Source organism: Dasypus novemcinctus, chromosome 11 (genome assembly GCF_030445035.2).
Source record: "Dasypus novemcinctus isolate mDasNov1 chromosome 11, mDasNov1.1.hap2, whole genome shotgun sequence".
Lineage (NCBI taxonomy): Eukaryota > Metazoa > Chordata > Mammalia > Cingulata > Dasypodidae > Dasypus > Dasypus novemcinctus.
The window spans coordinates 17,095,841-17,117,700 of NC_080683.1; the positions used below are offsets into that span (position 1 = coordinate 17,095,841).

Consider the following 21,860-nt stretch of genomic DNA (forward strand, 5'->3'; position numbering starts at 1 on the left):
TCAAATAATCACATAGCAACAGCAGCAGCTATTACCAAATAGTTGGGCTTAGAGGACGCTCATGACCAACAGGAAGCGGACCAGAAGCTTGTTGTAAATTTAAAAAACTCCTTATAAATTAAACATGGTAACGTGAACATAAATGCAGGGTATGACAACATGACATAACTTTTAAAAACAGCAATTAAATGTACAGCGTTGCATTCCCTAATGATGTGCTATGCTAATTTAAGGCTAAGGTGATGATTCCATTGATTTAACAGTTTAACATGGAACTCATAAATGAGAATAAAGTCTGTAATAAAGAAATTGTGGGGACTTTAGCATTCATGAGTATAGAATTTGGTATGCTCTTACATGGGAGAAGGATATACATTTCAACTCAATCAATTTTCTGTATCACAAACTAATACAAAACATTTTGGCTGAATAGTCAAAAAAATATAACCCTATATTAGAAATTCAGAATCTCAGTAGGATATTGATATTAACTGACACATTTTCTATTCCATTGTTCATGTTTTACTTCTCCACATTGTATATTTTTTAAATCTTTTAATTCATGTGTTCTGGAAATAGAGGAGAAACATAGGGTATCACTTTGAATACCCTTATCCAACAAGAAAGCACCATAATGGACTCGCAGTTTTTTTCTTGGTAAAGAGGACAAAAACAGAAAGAAAAACATATGCTCTAAGCTGATATGGGTCTGCTTTTCTTCATTAGTTTACTCTGCTCTAGGGAAAAAATCCAGATCCATCAAGTCCAATTTTTAATGGCCTAATTTGGCTCAATGTTAATTCTTTGATTTTGAAAAATGTAATCGTTGATTATTCAGATAAAGAGGTAATCTAGCTCTTCTACAATCATATTACTATTTCTATTATTATGTAGCATTAATAACAGGTTTTCTTAAAATTCCTTTTTTACTGCTAGGCCAGTTTTTGTTTTTTGTCTATTTTTCCTATGTAGATCTTTACTACATAAAAATACCTTTAGTGAACAGGCACTTCTGTATAGAACAAAAACATTAGTTTGAATTCCTCGATAAGCAATTTTCAGGCTATCTACATTGGTATCTGAAATAAACTCTTGTTCATATTGGTAGAAATAAGCATTGGTGGCAACAGATAGCATGTGGTGATGTATGGCGTGACAGTGTAGAACAGCAGGCAAGTAGTGACTTCACCCATTGTTCCCTGCAACTGTCTCTTGTTAACCACTTGCACGTTCCAGAACATATCAGGCTCTCTCTCCCTCAGGCCTCTACACTTTAAGCTCATGCTAATGAGCCTGCTCTTCTTGGTTCTTTTTGCTTGGCTAACTTCCATGAGTCTTTTAGGTTGCAGTTTAGATGACACATCCTCCAGGACGCCTTATATGATCATTAGGAAAAAGTTAGGCCCCACCTATGTGCATCTACAACAACAGGTGACCCTACAGGAGCACTTACTATGCTATGTTATAATTGCTCATATACGTGCCTGTAAGCTACTTGAGGGGTGATAATATAATATGTTCAAAAGTGTAGTCCCAGCACCTACACTTAGCCTGCCATGTAGTTGGATGTCAAAAATATTTGTTGGACAAACAAATTAGTAACATGCTGCTAAAGATGACAGTGCCAATAATGGCTAAATTTGCTGAGTGTTTAGTTTCCTATGTGACAAACACTAGTCTAAGTCCTTTACATTTAATCGTCACAACAACTCTACAAAATAGGTACCATTACTATTCCCATTTTATAGATGAAGAAAATGAGTCACAGAGAGCCTTACGCATCTTTTTGTGACTTTTGTAAAATTTTGGTAGTCAATTTAGGTGAATTTGGTTTATATGCTAGGAACAAAGGTGAATTGAAGGGTGATTGCTAATTGCTAACAGATCAAAATAAAAATGAGGTGGAACCATATGAAATTGTTGACATTTAGTTGGTTTTGACTTGCAAATATGGCAATTTCATATTGTTCAATCTGAGTTCAGGTACAGCTTAGTACCCCTATTCTGTAACCCATCTACTTACAATTATTAAAAAAAAAAAAGCAGCATACTCCTAAATACTGTCATGCTGGAGAGTGACAGGTACAAGGAAAGGAACTAGAGAGGGCATTTATTCATAGAATTCTTTTTAATTCTCTCAGAGAGCACTGTTTCTATGGTTGCCTGAGACTTAACAATATCTTTGTTATATATAACCCTTCTCTGAATAATGACATTGGTTGTAATGCATTCTGCCTGTGTAGACCAAGTCAAGGCACCAAAAGAGGTAAAATAAGCAATAACCTGTTTTTTCATAAGTTTTAATTCATGTATGATGACATAAAGCCCAAAGTTTAAAAAAAAAAAAAAAGGTTTGGAGTTGAAAATGATTTAAATTTTCCAGTTCCTAGTACTTCTGGAATCTTGCCAGGGCTAATTTGGATTTGGGCCTTTCAGAAGTCTGCACTGCTCTAACCTGACTTAGCCTGAAAAATAGACTGGAGTCCACCTAATTCTACACAACTGACAGTCTGTTTTCAAGTTGCCCAGCCCTAAGACCAGAAGGTTTTATTTGTCTCACTCCAGGAGTGGGTGATGCTGTGTCTCTTAGTGAAAGGTATTTGTGATGAAAATAACTTATAGGCTAATCCAAAACTATGTAAGGCAAATGCTTGCAGGAGGGAATAGGGCTTGCTTTCAAGGTGGAAACATTTTTAGAAGTTTGCTGGAGATTTTTATTTTGAAATCTCCAAATTCAACAATTATTCAGCTTCTGTAAACTTTCAAATGGAAAGCTCCAATATTTAGAGTCAATAATATCTAAGCTTCCCCTTCATAGTAAGTTTTCTTTTTCTCCCCTGTCATAAGAGTGTTATATCCTGGCAACTGAAATACAGAACGCCTTTGTAGTAAAGCTATCATACTATACCACTCAGAATGGGTTGCTAATGAGGTTATTTCTTAATAGAACCATAGAAGGACATTGAGAAAAGAAAATACTTTGACAAATGTGTTGACCAAAGGATGCCAACAACTCTCCTAGGGTCCTGTCTGAATTTCAATGATTTAAAAAAAAGTAAAAATGAACATTAGTGTATGTGAAAAATCATAACATTGAAACATAAGCCCATTTATCTTTTAACTATTTTTCTAGTTCTCTTCCAAAATTTTGCTGGTTATTAAAGTAAAACACTGCTGTGTAAATAAAAATGTTCTGCTTTATAACTTACCCCTACTTCTTGTCCTTACAATATAATAATGTCATTGTTTGTTATATCACACTTATTCTGAAGGTAGTATGATGTAAAAGACTTTAAATAGCACATTGAGGAAGAGCTTCTGTAGAAAAATAAGACTGGGAATCAAATACAGAATGAAGAACTGAGAAAAAGACTGAACGACTCCGACAATTCTGAAAGCCCTAGAAGAGTTTATATAGTGTGATTCCCATTGAGATAAGTACAGTTCTTCATAAACATCCTCCTAACTGCTAGTGGGTTTTCCAAGGCTGAGCTGTCCACTGATAAGATCATGAGGAATGTTATACCAGAATTTCAATGAAGCTCTACAAATTCCCAGGCTGGAAATATGACTGCAAGTAAAAGAACACATTTCATTAGCATGCATCCTCTGCCACAATGAGTAAAAAGCCCACTTCTGCTCCTCTTTAGAGATATCACAATCAACCGCTTCTGTGTACCCAATTATCCTGTGTTATGAGGACCACCAAAAATGAGAGCTGATAGCAGTCTATAAAATGTGACCACTCTTACAGACAAAACACAACCTGTGCTGTAATTAGAATTACAGGCTGTATGAGCTGGAACAGCCTTAGAGGTAATTTAGTTCAACCTTCTCACTCCACAGTTGGGCTTGAGTGACTTTTCCAAATGTTATTCAGGCACTTAATGGCAGGACTGGGAGTAGAACCAGGTCTCCTGACTCCTATTCCACTGCTTTTGCCATTATAATAGGTTTCAGCCATGATATACTATTTAGACAAGGTCAGTAAACCAAGGCTATCAAGACGTAGACGTAAAGGGAAGGGATTCCATTAACAACTAGAGGACATAACAGAACACTCCCCGTATCTAATTTCTAAAAATTCAAGTTGGGAGATCATAACTTGGTACTCTCTCAATGAGCATGAAAAGGCAAAGGGAAAGGATGAGGCTTCATATGAACAACAACCCAATTCCAAAAGAATCTAATATGTTAAAAAGAAAAAGCCTTCCTAAATATTAGTAAGCATGTACTAAAGGCAGAGAATCTACTTTAACTTGGCCAACATCTTTTTCTTTATCTCGTGTATTATACCAATATAAAAGAACCAAGGAATTTCTGTTGTAGGAAATAATACAATTTTTCTCCAATGATAACAAGTCATCCTGAAAAAAAAAAAAACCCACTATATTGGGAATCAAAAGACCTGCTCTCTTCTAGGCTTCACCAGTAATTCACTGAGCTACCCTAACTTACTGAGTCACAGTTTTCTAATCGATAAAATGAGAGGTTGTTTTTTAAAAAGTGCGCTCAAAAGCCCTAGAGCTGTTTTTGTTCCATGGACCCCTTTGCCAGTTAGGTGAAAACTGAGGACCCCTTACTAAGTTCTCACTGTACTATGCATTATTTAATATATATATCACACCAACACATCCCCACAAGAATAATGTTTTTGTGAGGAGGAGGCCACTCGAGGAAATACTGAGTTTTCCACTCCAACCTCAACTGGACATTTCTACTTTTACTAACTTTGATATTAAGCTAATACATAAGATTTTGCTTAAAGAACAAGTTTTGTGGCTAAAGTTTTAAAATGACTAAAAAGAATAATAGTACTTCTAATTCTGATGTTCCCTTCCCAGTTTAAAAGCCCTTGTAGGTGAATGGAATTAGTGGCACTCAAAAATATATCTGAATGTCGTCAAAAGGAAACGGTAGGTTGTATATATGGTAATAGAACAAAAACATTTTAAAAAATCCATGGAACTGTACTACACAAACAGTGACCCAAAGTTAAGCCATGGACTATAGTTAATAGTACAATTATAAAAATGTGTTTTTATCAATTGTAACAAATGTACCACACCAATACAAGGTGTTAACATTAGAAGGGAGTCCTGTATTTTATGCATGATTGCTTTGTAAACCCACAACTTTTCTAGTTATAAAAACCAAAACCCTCCTAGGATATCCCATCAAGGATTAAGTCCAAACTCCAAAGTATGGCACTCTTTACCTGTTAGCCCCCATTTCTCCTTTACTTCTCATCTCCACCCATTCCCCACCATGCTTCATGCCTTAGTAAATTCACAATATTAGTAACTGCCTGACTATGTATGTAATGCCATTTCACACCTTAGAATTCTACTTTTGCTTATCTTTCCCTCTGCATCACCCCCCAAGCCACTGGCTAACCCTTCCTATCCTTCAAAATCCAGCCCAGGCAATCATTCTCCTATGAGGTCTTTCTCTGACCCCTTATACTGGGTGCAGTATAACTTGTTTGCTTCCATTTCACCCTGTAAAGGATTATTGCAGTAATAATACATTCTGATGAAATGATTTAATTCTACTACTGCCTCTTCGATTGGCTTGACATATCATATGGGCAAGGCCTTTTTTTTTCTTTTGCTAAAGTAGTACTTAAAAGCTCAATAAGGGAAACGGACTTTGGCCCAGTGGTTAGGGCGTCCGTCTACCATATGGGAGGTCCGCGGTTCAAACCCCGGGCCTCCTTGACCCGTGTGGAGCTGGCCATGCGCAGTGCTGATGCGCGCAAGGAGTGCCGTGCCACGCAAGGGTGTCCCCCGCGTGGGGCTCGCAAGGAGTGCGCCCGTGAGGAAAGCCGCCCAGCGTGAAAAGAAAGAGCAGCCTGCCCAGGAATGGCGCCACCCACACTTCCCGTGCCGCTGATGACAACAGAAGCGGACAAAGAAACAAGACGCAGCAAATAGACACCAAGAACAGAGACAACCAGGGGAGGGGGGGAAATTAAATAAATAAATAAATCTTTAAAAAAAAAAAAAAAAGCTCAATAAATACTACTGAAGGAGAAAATTAAAGAACACACACACAAAGAAAAAAACACAAAACAACCTTGAACTCGACTGAGAAAGTTAATTTCAAAATTCTGAAAATACCCTTGATACTGCACAGCTTATCTCTTTGAAGGTTTATTCTTTTATTGTGAATATCCTATTTAGAAGTTAAATTAAGAAATGAGTCTCAAGAGTTTGAACGTTTGATAAAATAGCTGTTTGTTATGAATCAATAAGAGGGTTTAGCCAGAGAGCGATATTGCATTTAAGACTGTGATAAAAACTTCCCTTGAAAAAGAAATTGTAAAGTCATTAATTAAAAATAGAACAAAACAATATAGTTAAAGAGAAAGGATCAGTATGTATTTGTAGAATGTTTATATATATTGATATTATATCCTTCATCCAACCATTCATTATTAAGTTTTCACTATTTTTCAGTCACTCTTCTAGGTGTTGGGAATCCATCTGTGAACAAAACAGGCAAATTTGATGGCCTCCAGAAACACAGTATAGTGGGAGAAGTATATGCAAGAAATACATACATACATAATACGGTAGAGGGAGAAAGTTAAACTGGAAAAGGCAATGGGGGTCCTAGAAAGGAGATGGAGCTACTAGTTTATCTAAGGGGTCAGGGAAAGCCTCTCTACTAAGGTAACATCTGACCAGAAAGACCTATAGGAATTAAGGGAATAAGTAAGCTATGTAGATATATGGCAAAAGAAGCATCTAGGTAGAGAGAACCACAAGAGGAAAGGCCATGAGGTAGGAGAAAAGTGGATTATTTGAGGCATATGAGGGAGATCAGTGTGGCTGCAGCAGAATGGGCAAGAGGGTGGGTAGTGAGAGATAGGTTAAGAGAAGTTACCAGGGACAAGGTATGTAGGGCCTTAGAGGTAAAGACCTGGAGTACATCAAACGTACTATAAAGAATGTTCTTCAGCCTTCTAAGAAGTTCTGCTGTAAAGGACAGAGGAAAGAACAGTAATCTTAACTGTAGAGGAAAGGACTCAAGATGGAGGAGACCTGCGTCTGTTCACACACATGAGGGAGTGAGAAAAGTGAGAGAGCTTCTCTGAAAAAGGGTCTAAGAAACAGGTCTAAGAGAGAAAAAGAAGAATTAAGCTACAGAAATTCTGAGGTGGGGAAGCAGATGTGGCTCAAGCAATTGGGCTTCCATCTACCAGATGGGAGGACCAGGGTTTGGTCCCCAAGGCATCCTGGCAAAGGTGTGCTGAGCCAGGCCCACGCGGTGAGCAATGTAGCAAGACGATGATGCAACAGAAAGAGAGACATAGGGGAGAGTCAAGGTGAGACGCAATAGAACCCAGGAACTGAGGTGGTCCAATCGGCAGGGAACCTCTCTCCTACACATCAGAGGTCTACAGGATTGAATCCCAGTGAAGCCTAGAGGAGAAAATGAGAAGACAAAAAGAACAGACACAGAAGATCACACAGCAAATGGACACAGACAGCAAAACAGTCGGGGGTGGGGTGGTGGGGTGAGGGGGGGGGAGGAAAAAAAAGAAATTTTGAGGTAAAGAAGAAAATAATTGAGAAAGCCTTTCTTGGCCTTAGAGTGATTATCAAAGCAGATCATTTGCCTGAGCACCACAGGAACAAAACTTGGGGCTTGAAGAGTGGAATTCTCATGGTCCCTCAAATTTCTTTACTTCCCTGACCCAGACTTGAAGGGGAGATGCCACAAAAGGTCTGTATGAATCTTGTTTTATTGCTTAATTAGGGGGATTGAGAAGAAAGAAAAGATTTTAAATGATGAAAGCAGAAGGTTCCAGTGTGTGTTAAATTAGAGTTGGTCTTTTTCAGTGAGAACGCCTTTTCTGGTCCAGGGGCAGCACTACAAGACCTGAGACCATTTGCATTTACTTACATCCCAGAGAAAACTCTGGCTACACATGTTATTTCCTACAGCCTTCAGTGGTTGCTTGGGTGGAAGTTCTAAATTATTCTTCAGCTGGTAAAACATTAGCTCACATTAAGGAAAGTCTGAAGGACTGAATGAAATCAGTACAAACAGAAATCATTACCAGAGGCTGTTCTTAAGTTGGAGGAACTGCCCATTTAGTCAATACATATTCCACAGTTATAAAGAATATCCAAACTCTAGGTATTCTAAGATGTTATGGAAAGGAGACTGAAAGGAAGTATTACCATAGTTTAATAGCACATGTTAAAATAGTAACAATTGGAAAAAGGTATTTTATTTTTTCAAATGAAATGAATTAAAAACAGCCACTATGATTCTGTAATTTGAGCCTGGAATAATTAAGTCTTTAAGGAACTATTTAGGCAGCTGCATATAAGGGAAACTTCAACTTTTATTTTTAATGAAATTTAATTCACAGTAAAGAGTTACCAAATATTCACTTTTCAATTCAGAATGCTATAAAGTAAATATCTCCTACTACAGGTATGATTCACTATTACCTAAGGAAGACTCAACCAGACAGAAATCTACCCTCCCTTGCTACCTCTTCTAGTAAGTTTCCACCATTTTTTTTTTAAAAGAAATAATAAGCAATCCTACCCCCATTGCTGATTTACAATCACAGCATGCATGTTCAAGTTCATGGCAAATGTGCATGACACATGGTAGAATCTCATTGGTTCACACCCTGCAAAAACCACAACCCCCCCCCCCCCACACACACACACACTTTCAATAAAGCAAAGTCCTCTTTACCTAAGTGCACATTAGCTGCTGGCTTAGGCAGGCTGGATGACATGGCCGCCTCCCCAGCGGGCAGGCGCACCACAGCAAGGCACTCATTAAGCTATTGCATTTCATTCCAGTAACTGTTCAAATACATTCTTCATTGTACCATAAAGTATGTTTGTTTGATGCTGGAACTTTGATTTCCCCCCACCCTCACTCTCTTGCTGCCTTTCCAACCACTTCTCTCTCCGCTTAGCCAGCCTCCCCCATTCCTGTTTTGGTATTTGTTCCCATGCTAACACACTCACAAAAATTCAGTAATTCTCAATGGGTCTCTTGGTCATTAGTGCAAATTAGTGAGGTTTCACTGAATACGGTTAGATTTGATTTGCCAAGTTCTTTTCCCGTTAAGGTTTTAAACCCATGTGTATTTCAAGGGAAATCTAATTTGTAGGTTTCGGATTCATTTACACTCAACTCACAAACGTGGGTCTGTGAGTGCCTCCATAGCGGGTGTACAAGAAGCCACAGGAGCTGGTTTCCCTTCCTTTTAACAAGGTCTTGTTAGAATGTTTGCTTTGAAGTAGGTATTTGGACCATGTTGGAAGCAAACAGAACTAAACCCCAGAAAAATGTAAAGTAAGATTTAAAAACCAAGTTCAAAACAGCTTTTTCTTGCCCCAATAATTATATTTTTTAAAGAAAATACGTTAAGGATGGAGCCATCAGTTTCAGGATGATGTCACCGTCCGCCTGCCTAGATGAGACTGTCTCCCAGTGCTTCTATCTAGGAGGGTGACCAGGAAGTGGACTTGTTCTCTTAGGCCCTGCCTTGTCAGGTCCTTCCCCTGCCTGCTCAGCTGCTGGGCCACCCACCTTGCCCACCATTCCTTCTAGGACTCTGCCGCTGGGGTTACTCCAGGTGCCGATTCTGCCTATGGCTACTCCTATTCCTCTCAACTCCTGCCAGTCTCCCCTCTGGAGCTTAGCGCTGCCTCTGTTCTTGGACTGCACCCCAGCAACCACTTCCTGAATTTCCCAATGTTTGCCCCAACCTCCTGATGAAGATAGATTCCTTGTCACCTCTTCCTGGACTCCCAGTGCTGCCTCTAGGCTGAAGTCCCCAGCTGCAGACCCTCTGCTGCAATGCCTAAAACCTCTGCTTTTGCTTCCATGCTGGGCTTCTGTGATGACAATTTTTTTGTTGTTGTCTATACTGTCCCTTATGGTGCACCTACTGCTGATTCTGGCTCCTCCCTGCTGCTCTGGATTGTTCTGAATAAAAGGGCTATATCTCACTGGAGATATTATGGGAGTGCTGACGAGACTTTGTGTCCTCATGGATCGGATAAGCAGTGCATAGAGAGAACATTTCTAGCAGTGCCAGCTCTTGTCCAAACATCAAAGCAAGCAATTCCCAATACTAACAATAGGTTGGTTTGCCTTTTTACCACCCAGAAAGCCCTCCTTGGAAAGACAGCTAGCATATCATACCCCAAGGACTGTGGAAATACAAAAAATTAAAAATAAAATAAAATTAAAAAGCCCTTCTCTGCCATCTGTCTCCTGTACAAACAACTCCTTAAACTCCTAGTTCAAGGGACTTCAGAGAAGAATAGTCATGAATGCTGCTAAATGCTAGGGTGACTCACTGAGGCAGTGGTGAACTCTCAAAGAGCTGAGACATAAACCACTAAAAGTAACAAGGGCCCCAGTGCTCAACAGACTATATTATATTGTATTATATTATTATATTCGGAGAAATCTACAATTAATACAGGGGCCGGCAGAATAGGCATGTTGGCAAATATTCCAAATATGTACAGTATGTTTGCATATATAAAATATGTAATTATATAATTGTTATGATACACTATAAACATATACAAATGCATATGTATATACATATGCAAAGAAACCTAAACCATAAATGAGAAAGTCCTTTCTTAACCTGTCCTGAGTTCCTTGCTCTAACACTTTTGTAGAGCAGGCATCAAAGTCCATTTGAGTATATATCACATAACCACCAGTTAGGGAGTCTCTAGGAAGCACCCTCTGATTGCTAAGGATAGGTATATTCGTTCTTTCATTCATTCACTCACTCACTTCTGAGCCTTTGATAAGGTATCAACCATGTGTCAGGAAGCATGTGAAGTTCTCTCTGAATTTGCAGGGAGAGAGGAAAGTAGGGAAGAGAAATATCTTCTCTTTTCCACTTCCAGCCCTCAAATTTACATAGTAAAGGCAGAAATCAAATTATATAAGCAAATATTTACAAGTCCCCAAACACTTACAACTAGTCTTTCACCTGCCAGTTTTGCTTTTTTGTTTTCTTTTTGAAGAATTTCAACATTTCTCTTCATTCTCTCACTTTCCAACTCTGTTCTTTAAAGTAACTTAATATCAGTCTGACAAATAATGGTGTTCAATAACTAGCAAATGTTTCAACTGGTTTCTGATAACTGAACAGTGCCCCTTTCCTCACAACATAACTCTTCAGATTAACACATATATAGAATATACCAAGATTTAACATGGAGATCAAAAAGACTTTCATGGAAATGGTACACATAAGACTTGTGCATTTCACTGTATGAAAATTTTTCTTCAAAGAAAAAATATAAATATTGCACTTCAGTTGAAAATACATATTTAAGTACTGATGCCTACAACTTACTTTGAAAAACGTTGAACGATAGGCAGAGGATGGATAGGGACATTTACAACAAAACCAGAGAGTGAAGTATTAACTGTGGATACAGGTGGTGGGTAAAGGGTGTTCACTGTAAATTTCTATAAACTTTTCTGTATGTGTTAATGTTCTCATAATAAAATGTTGGAAAAGTCTGATCAAAGTGCCATTTCCACTTCTACTTCCTATTTGTTGGTACTACATTTATTACTTCTCTGATTAATTTTGAAAGCTCATGAGATTTTGGTTTTTTCCTTCTTAACCTTAAAAAGGATAGTTGGAATAAACTGCCTGGAATGGAGAGTATAGAGTGAAATATCTAGAGGAACAATGCCTGCAAGTTAAACATCTCTGGATGTTTAGTCTGCATACAAACAATAAAGAGGGAAAAGACAATTAGTACATGCAGAATTAGAACAACAGAACATTATAGCTGGAAAGGGTTTTGGCAACCATAAAGCCAAACTTCCCATTTTACAGCCAGGGACACAGAAGCCCATGGAGGTCAAGGGATTTGTCTCAGGTCCTCCAGAGAGATTACAGACAGAGCCAAGGACTTAAGCTCAGGCTTCCTGACTTCTGATTTTTCTATCATACCACACAACTAAAATCTAATTTCTTTTCTTCTATTAAAATCTCTTTCAGGAATTAAGCTCCATTTCTCTGATGATGTATTTTATTTTATTTTTATTTTTATTTTATTTTATTTTATTTTTTTACCACAAACCAATTTACCTACACAGGAGAAAACCCAGAAAGGTCTTCCATTTCTGAATCCTATGTAGGACAAACACAAAATGTGTATAAGTATATAAAGGATCAATTACAAGAAAAAAATACCCAACATTTAAATTTGGACAAATGTTGACACAATTATTCACTTACAGCATAGCCTGTGTGCCCAAAGATAGCATATGTATACATAGAAGGCATCTTACTTCCTTAGAGTTGCCTTTTACAATTTATAAAGGCATTTTAGAAAAATAACAAAAATGTATTTGTTTTCCCAATTAATCATTTATAGTCTCATTTAGCAAAATGATTGTATCTTTATAACATTTAAAATATTCATTTTGATAAATAGACCAAGAAAACCAGGTTAATAAGCATGTGTGTTTTATGGGGCAATAAAATAGCACATTTTTATAACATCTAAAAATAATATAAAATATAAAAATTGAACATTGTTTTGTTTAAAAAAAGTTCCTGCAGAACTTTTTATTTCATTTTTCCACTAGGTAAACTTAGAGGGTATGAAGATAAATACTTTTAATGATGTTGACAGAATGGAAATGTGTCAATGATATACAGAAATGGCAATAATCTAATATTGCCACTTAATACATCAAAAGTTTTCTTTAACATTTCTTTACCTTTCTTTCTCAATTTAGATTCATTATACACAGCCATTGAACCAAACCACAAGATGGTCCATTCTATAATTTTTATTTATTTTTCATCATTCAGGTCAGTAGTAGTTTGATTCTATAATTTTATACTGTGATAATAATGTCATAGATGTGTCACCACTGAGTCTTTACCAAAGAATGTGCTGTAAGCTCTAAAGATAATTATGAAAATGTGGCTTCAAAAATATTTTGGGTAAAAGCAGCTCTGTTTAGAATTACAGACATATTCAAGGACATTTTGTTTTGAGAAACAGTCTCTGAGATATAATGCTCTGTTAAATTTGAAAACAAAACAAAACTAAGCAAAGAGAACAACAAAACTAGTCAAATTATTTAATAGATTCGTCTGTCTTTAAAGATGGCAAAAATTGATGTTTGCATTGTCTGGGATCCTGATTCAGCTTAATGGAATAACTGCATTTAAGGGAATGAGAATTCATTTTTTGAGCATTCATCCAAAGCAGAGCCACAACTGTTGGAGAAGATTGGAGAATGAACAATCTCTTTCAAAACCAAATCACTATTTTATGCTTTAATAGGCTGTCCAATGTAAAAGGAAATCAATCTCTTTGTCTACGTAAGTCAGAAACATCTGGAGACAAAACAAAGGTAGGGTAAAAGGAGGGATGATATTAACAGCAGAGTCAGCAGAATTGGGTCACTTCTTGAGCAATGAGTGGAATTCTCTGCCACTTTCCTAGGTTTTGAAGGAGGAACTGTCCCATTTCACACAGACAACTTCTTATTCCTTATCCTTTTCTATAAAACAAAAAGTTAACTGAGTGTGATTGGAGTTCCAGCCATTTTATATGCTGTGGTGATCAATCAGATGTTTCATAAATAGATATGAAACAAAGTTGGAAAGGTTATGTGCAAACAATGTAGTTTAATGGAATTCACAAGACATGAATTCAGGTTCCACCTCTCTGGAAAACTACTTCAGGAAAATTAATTAACTTTCATGAATCTCAATTTCCTCATCTGCAAAATTGTCTTTTCTCCTCTTCCTACTTCTTCTGCCTTTACTTCCTCTTCCTCCTCATACCATCATCATCACTAATACTGATAGTGTTCACTATATTCCAGGAACTGTTCTAATGGCGTTACATATTTTCACTCATTTAATCCTTAACAATCCCACAAGAAGGCACTTTATTAGTCATATTCGTATACATGAGGAAACTGAATCTCAGAGAAATTAAGCAACTTCCTCAAAAATAATAAAACTTACTCCATAGGATTGTTGTGAGATCAAACACAAAATCAATAGGATGATTAGTAATGAAAGGGATCTCTGAGATCATCTAGTCTAAACTCTAACTGTAAATATGAAGCATCTCAGATTCATAAAAGAGCTGGTTAATTGCAGATGTCAAACTGGAATCCAGGTCTTCTTGTTCTTATTCCAGTGGCCTTGAAAAGGCACCTCTTCCCTAGTTTGCCTTTCTCTAAGTAACCTGTATGCATTATTATTGTAGGGATACAATTCTTCCAGGATAGAAAAGTAGGAAAGAGCTGTCATTTTTACCTTTAAAAAAACCCAACATATTAGAAACTCTGGATACCTTGATGTCAGCATTAGTACAGCTGGACATATGGTCAAGGACAAACCACATGATAGTGTTGATGATGATGTGATAAGGATGGCTGTGCTTCCATTTCATTTACGGCAACCTGATTCTACTTGGGGCACCGTGCCAAACAAAGCATCTCATGCACATTATCTCATTTAATGCTAAATCTACCTTTGAGTATATGACTTAAACTGTTAATAGTTCTTTAAACCAGAGATTGGCTAAGCCTGAGGCTTACAAAATACAGACTTTCTGGAGTCAAGATTCTAAATCCCAGTTGTGCTGACTCAGCCCAAGGTCCTACTAATGAGGATAAACTGAAGGCCAGACAGATTACTTAGTAAGGGTTTTGAGCTAGATATCAGAACAAAAGCCTTCCCTCTACAGTGAAGACTCACAGGACCCATAGTACTTTTTGAAAGAGTGGGGTTAACCTCAACTCTTTCAGCACAATCTCAGATTTATTTGTCAAAATGGATTTTTAAACACAATGGCTAAATTACCCTATAGTCCATTAGTCATCCTGCAGAAATCTAATGTTAGAAAAGTGTTCACTTAAAATTGACTGGAAAAAAAAAAAAACACACCCTGAATTATATTCAAAAGATTTTGGCTGTGATCCTCTATTCAACAGAAATGTCCTCCTTTGAAATCACCAGTTACTGTAGGCAATTTAGCCTAATCTCCAGCATTTGTACGTATGGAGAAGAGATGAGGCTCCTGACCTTCTACCATGTTTTTTACTGACCATGTGATTTCTGGGGCATCATTTCAAGAAATATCATGAAACCCTACTGCAAGGGCCCACTGCTCTATCAACTCCCTGCACGTTCTCTCCATAACCCCAGAATGCTACCTCCCTTTCCCACTTTCAGTCAGTCGACAAATATTTACTGAACATCTACTTGTGCCAAGCATGTGTTGGGTCCTGGGGATAAAACCATGAGCCCTGCCTCTGTGGAATTCAAGTGTAGTTTATTGTTCCATCTCCCCCACTCAAGGCTATCTTTGTTATGCTTTTCTCTGTCTGGCTCTCCTGACCTTGCTTTTTGCTGAGCCCTCAATCTCATCCACTATCATCTGCCAACGCTCTGAAAAAGATTTAGATTTAAACATTTTAAGTCAGTATATTGCACTTTCCTTGTTATACACAGATATAAGACATTCTAGAAACCCCAAAGAGATCAGGAAGCACTCTACCCCCAAAATCTTACAACCTCCCAAGTGTTACATTTGTGAAATACAATTCCGGAATAAACTTGCGTAACCAATTTTGCGAAAAAAGTGACAAGAATTTGTGCCTTATGATTCTTTGAGTTCTTCTGTCAAGTCATGGCCCAAAATGCTCTTTTCCTAAAGAATATATCCCTGCTTGAGCTACCATGGTAGCCAGCTTCCAAGCTGGCCTCCGATAATTCTTGCCTCCTGGTATTCATGACCTTGTGTAGCTTCCTCCCATACCAGATCAGGGTTGGTGAAAGTAACAGCATGGGACCGTTGGGGCTAGGTCACGGAAGGCATTATGGTTTCCACCTTTTTCTTTTGGATTGTTTGTTCTGGGGTAAGCCAGTTGGCACACAGAGAGGACACTTAAGCAGTCCTATGGAAAGGAATAGAGCACTAACCTCTCAGTCTTATAAGGGAGCTAGCTACCTTAAAAGCAAACCTTCCAGCTCAGTCAAGACTTTAGATGGCTTCAACCCTGGCTATCATCTGGCTGCAACCTCACGGCAAACCCCAAAATGGAACTGCCCAGCCAAGTTGCTACCAAATTCCTAGCCCACATCAATTAGGAGAGATAAAATGATTACTGCTGTTTTAAGACAGTAAGTTCTGGAGTTATTTGTTATAGATATAATAGATACAATACAATAGATAATGAGTATAGCAGGCAACCTTGAGCGTATGTAACAGCTTATCATGATTCTCTTGAAATAATTAATCACTATCATTCCATCAACTATTATAGACCAAACCATTATTATTGCAGTTGACCAAGAGGCCAAAAGTCAAATCATCATATTCTAATTTATATATATATATATATTTTTAAAGATTTTATTTATTTATTTATCCCGCCCCACAACCCCCCCCCCACCCCGGTTGTCTGTTCTCTGTGTCTACTTGCTGCGTCTTCCTCTTTGTCTGCTTCTGTTGTTGTCAGCGGCATGAGAATCTGTGTTTCTTTTTGTTGTGTCATCTTGTTGTGTCACTTCTCTGTGTGTGTGGCACCATTCCTGGGCAGGCTGCGCTTGCTTTTGCACTGGGTGGCTCTCCTTACTGGGCGCACTCCTTGCACGTGGGGCTCCCCTAAGCGGGGGACACCCCTGTGTGGCACGGCACTCCTTGCGCACATCAGCACTGCGCGTGGGCCAGCTGCACACGCGTCAAGGAGGCCCGGGGTTTGAACCGCGGACCTCCCATGTGGTAGGTGGACGCCCTAACCACGGGGCCAAGTCCACAGCCCCTAATTTATATTTGATTGCTGTAGCCATAACTGTTTTAGGAAGTGATATTTTCAAGATCATATTGCTCAGTCACCAGCGCCTCAAATATACACAACATGGCTGACTACATTTTGTGAGATGCTGATGTTAAGACATGAAAAATTGCTGTTTTGTTAAAATTTTCGAGAACAGATGTTTATCTAGATTTTTCCTGATGTTAAATTAAAAGAAATGAAAAGAAGGGAAAAGGTGCTTAGTTTGTTTTTTGAAGGTAAGTTTTGACGTTGGGGCTCAGTCTATGGTGAATTGTGGAGGGCCAAAACGACAAAGAGAATCTGAAAGAGCAGCAAGAAACGAGTCTCTGCCGAAAGCCACTTCTTTAACTTTCCAAAGGAGGAAATCTTAACAAACCCCCATGTGTCCAGAGTGCCTCATTTTTATTTTTATTATTTTTTAATTTTTTTAATTTTTTTATTCATTTTTAAAAAATATTATTAAAAAAATATGAGGTCCCATTCAACCCCACTGCCCCCACCCCACCACTCCCCCCAACAGCAACATTCTCTCCCATCATCATGACATATCCATTCCATTTGGTAAGTATATCTCTGGGCATCGCTGCACCTCATGGTCAATGGTCCACATCATAGCCCATACTCTCCCACGTTCCATCCAGTGGGCCCTGGGAGGATCTACAATGTCCGTTAATTGTCCCTGAAGCACCACCCAGGACAACTTCAAGTCCCGAAAACACCTCCACATCTCATCTCTTCCTCCCATTCCCCGTACCCAACAGCCACCATGGCCACTTTTCCCACACCAATGCCACATTTTCTCTGTGGACCTTGGATTGGTTGTGTCCATTGCACATCTATGTCAAGAGGAGGCTTAGATTCCACATGGATACTGGATGCAATCCTCCTGCTTTCAGTTGTAGGCACTCTAGGCTCCATGGTGTGGTGGTTGACATTCTTCAACTCCATGTTAGCTGAGTGGGGTAAGTCCAATAAATCAGAGTGTAGGAGTTGAAGTCTGTTGAGGCTCAGGGCCTGGCTATCATATTGTCAGTCCAGAGATTCAAATCCCCTAGATGTATCTTAAACCCCAGCACCAACTACAATTCCAATAAAATGGTATGAAAGGCTTGTGAAAAGAGATCACATCTGAGTCCAGCTCCATCACGCAGAAACACCAGCTCCAAAGAAGGGCCAATTGACATGGCAGTGAACTCCATCTGCCATGACCATAGAATCTGTGGGTCTCTTTAGCCTTCAAAAGAACCAATACCTGGGGTTGTATCTACTTTATCTGTCTCTGAGACTCTGCTCAGGTGTGCATAAGGGCAATCCTTCTGACAATCTCCAGACTCTTTTTTAGAGACTCATAGCCATATAAACTCATTTCTCCTTTCCATTTCCCCCTCACATTAGGTCAAACAGCATTTTAAACTCCTGTTATTATATGTAGACAGGGATATTCTGCTGGTCCACGCTGAACCTTTAATTCAAGGTCATTTTCTAGTTGCATCATCAGCTGGTACTTGGTAGTGATCCCTTGGTGCCAGGGAGGCTCATCCCCAGGTGTCATGTCCCATGCTGGGGGTAATGCATTGCATTTACATGCTGAGTTTGGCTTTGAGACTGGCCACATTTGAGTAACATGAAGGCTGTCAGGAGGAAACTCCTAGGCACAGTGCTGCTCTAGGCCTTGTTCTTATTTCAGGCGTATAGGCTCACAAGCATAGTCATTAGTATCAGGGGCTCACTGTTGGACCCTCATTTCTTCCTGGTCCTTACCAGAGTGCCTCATTTTAAGTGGTACAAAAATATAGCAAAAGTTTTGGAAAGATAACTTTTAAAAGGTAGGCACTGGGCATTGGATATCACCCCTAAGTAGAAAAGAAACACCACACATGAATTTATGGAACTTGCCCGACTGCCAAAAGTTTGATATTTCACACTAGTACTATGGGGAAAGTATTTAAGAGGATCGCCAACTATAGAATCCTGCATCCTAAATTAGACCCATTCTGTAGTAAGGAAAATCGCTTTCACGTTCCAGAAAGTCTTTACTGCATGCCAACTCTGCCCCAAACCATGCAAAGAACTGCAGCAAAGTGGATTTATACAACTCCTAATATATTAGAGATACGTGGACATTAAAATATCTGAATGAAAAATTTTAAAAATCATCTAGATATTTGATCTGTAGGACTACCCGCCAGCCAGTTCAATCTTAATCTGAGCTAATATTTTCTTTCTTTAAAATAAAGTTAAATAGGCAATACTTGAAACTGGCATAAAAACTTCAAACTATTACAAAGGGTTCATATTGAATAGTAAGTCTACCTTTCATCCCTGAACTCATCCATCTTCACAGCAACACATTTTTGTAGTTTTACGTGTCCTTTCAGAGAATTCTAGGCATGTACCAGCATATACATATATGTGCATATACATTAGAGATAGGCTTTTATCTAGATAAAGATCTCCTTGATCACCCCTCTTAATAAGTTACCAAGTATTTTGGAGATTATTTTGTATCTTAATCATCTGTGAAATTCACAATTTTTTTATATTTGGGTACAGTTTTGGTCTTTCTGCGTTGTTCAGTTAACTTATGTACCAATATCAAACTTGAATGATCACAGATTTGTAATGTTTTAATATTTAGTCTGGCTAGTTAGAATCCCGACTATACTTTTGAGAATTTCCCTGCCTCTTCTTACATATTTGATTTTCTACATAAACTTTAGAATCACCTATATAATTCCCCCCACCCCATGCCAATTTTGATTTTGGGATCAGAAGTAAGGCATCTTTATCTGAGTCTCACACAGTTCCATGAAGTAGGTATTCAATTTAAGTGTTAATCATATTATATTAAAATAATATATACAAACTATTAAATAACTTAAAATTTACATTTATCTAGAATTTTACTGTTTATGAAGAATATGCACTTATATCCTATCCTTTAATCTTAGCTACTTTGGGACTAAGCAGGGTGTCTATTACTATTCTTACCTAAAGATGGAGAGAGAGGGTCATAGACCTGTCCAAGGCCAGGAGGCAAGGGCTCTGACACCTGGCCCAGGACTCTTCCTACCACACCAAAGGCAGAGTGCACTGTGAGCCTCCAAGAACCATTTATTTAAAACAGAAGTAGGTTTTGTGTTACTGTAAAGCTACCATTTCAGAAATGATGATGGTAGGATACAAAATTATTGAACTTTTAACCAAGTTTAAAACTTATAATACCACTGACATGACTAAAGTGAAATTTGAACTCTCACAATTGCTGGGAAAGCAAAATTAGTAAGCCCTTTTAGAAAGCACTTGGGTAATACATACAAAACATCTTGTGATTTTAGGTGAAGAAGAAAACTGCTATCCCAGATTTCCGGGCTGTGACCTGCGCTTCTGTCCCTCACCAGTTGAGCCTGTTTCCTCGCTGTCCTCTGAGTGCCTATAAGCTCATTCATCTCCCTTCCTATCTGCAGAACTTCCTTTCCCCACCTTCTCCTTTCCCCTAGAGACCGTTTCATAACCCTGCATATGCCTCTGATTCTTACTTGCCACTGCTACCTTCCCAGGCTAGCATCTTCTCACAGAGTTTCTTTTCAGCATACCCTGCTGGCAGAGACCACTGTTCACTTTATTTCTCAGAGTTTATATTTTAAAATAAGGATTGTTCTCACTTTCCAAAAGTAAAATACATAATAAAATGGAGCAACCTTTTCAAATAATGTGTATCTCATTCGCCCCACAGAATTTAAGGATCTTCTCTCGAGATAACAACAACAACAAAAATCCTAAGAGATTCAATGAAATGGTTTCCTCAAAATAATACCTCTCTTCTGCTTGATTCTGTCCCATAGATCAGCCATTGACGTTTACAGAGCCTGGGACAAGAGTACAATGAAGGCACATGTGCCACATGTCTAAATATTTAAAAGTTATAAATCAAGCCAACTTATTGCTAAATGTTTTATCCCCCTATCTTGACAAATACAGAAAAATATGTGTGAAGCCATGGTTTTTAAATGACTGAATAATAAGTAAAATAAAGATGACTTTGAGCCTATTTTATTATTTGTGTGTTCTGTTGATGGGCTTGTAAGTGTGAATGAGTAATAATAAATCAAGATAAAAATATAGACATTATTCTGATACAATGCACATTTCATAAAATATTATATATTTATTCAATAAAATGTTTTTTGCCTGCATTTCAGCAAAATTACTATAGTAACTACGATTTTTCATAAAATTTTTCAGGGATAATGATGCCGAAATAGGCAACATTTCTAATCATCTCAGATAATCATTTGCTGAGTCACTGCAGTTCTTAATTAGGGTTATATTAATTCCAATTTGGAGGAAAATAACTCTGCTGAGGTAATAGCAACTGAAATTATCAAAGAAATTCTTACAGCAATACTTAAGTTCATAACTGAAAATTAAGTTCACACATCATGCTCAAATGTACTAATGTGGTCACATGGCAAATTGCAGTTATCACAAAAAATCTCACAAATTATTTTCCTTTCATCATATAGATTGCTAGCATTTATTTTGTGTTTGTCACTTTGGCTGAAGCAATATCTTTATTCATCCAACATTTCTTAAATTCTTTTTTATATTTTCAATGCTGGGACTTAATGAAGAAAATTGAAAATACTACCATATTACTCAGTTTGTTCAACTCTCTCATTAAAACTATACCTTGATCTAGAAAGACTAGAAAATTTTCTCTATAGAAATTTGTTTTATGGTGATTTCTGAGTCTTCTCCTTAATAATTATGCAAATGTTAATTTTATTTATAAGTGAAATAGCTAAACTTAGATATAATTTTTGTTTTGGGTAAGCTTTCATTAACATTATTAGTAGCAAACAATGGTTTGTAGCAAACAATATTTGTGCTATATAGTAGCAAACAATAATTGTGGATAGCACAATTCAAAATTGATCTTATTTTCCTCCAAAGACTTTCGTTTACTCTTTGAGAATCTATTGTTGTTCTAACTTTTTCAT

At 37.8% G+C, this 21,860-nt stretch overlaps 1 protein-coding gene and 1 long non-coding RNA gene across 5 annotated transcripts in view; one reads left to right on the plus strand and one right to left on the minus strand.

Annotated features, from left to right (window-relative positions):
* The window catches only part of SUPT3H (SPT3 homolog, SAGA and STAGA complex component), a 571,256-nt gene that overhangs the window by 49,028 nt on the left and 500,368 nt on the right, over positions 1–21,860 (minus strand). The window lies entirely within an intron of this gene.
* On the plus strand, positions 8,411–20,898 carry LOC131280388 (uncharacterized). Its single transcript, XR_009187920.2, has 3 exons — positions 8,411–8,523; positions 12,784–12,859; positions 20,703–20,898. It is a non-coding gene; the product is annotated as an uncharacterized lncRNA (long non-coding RNA).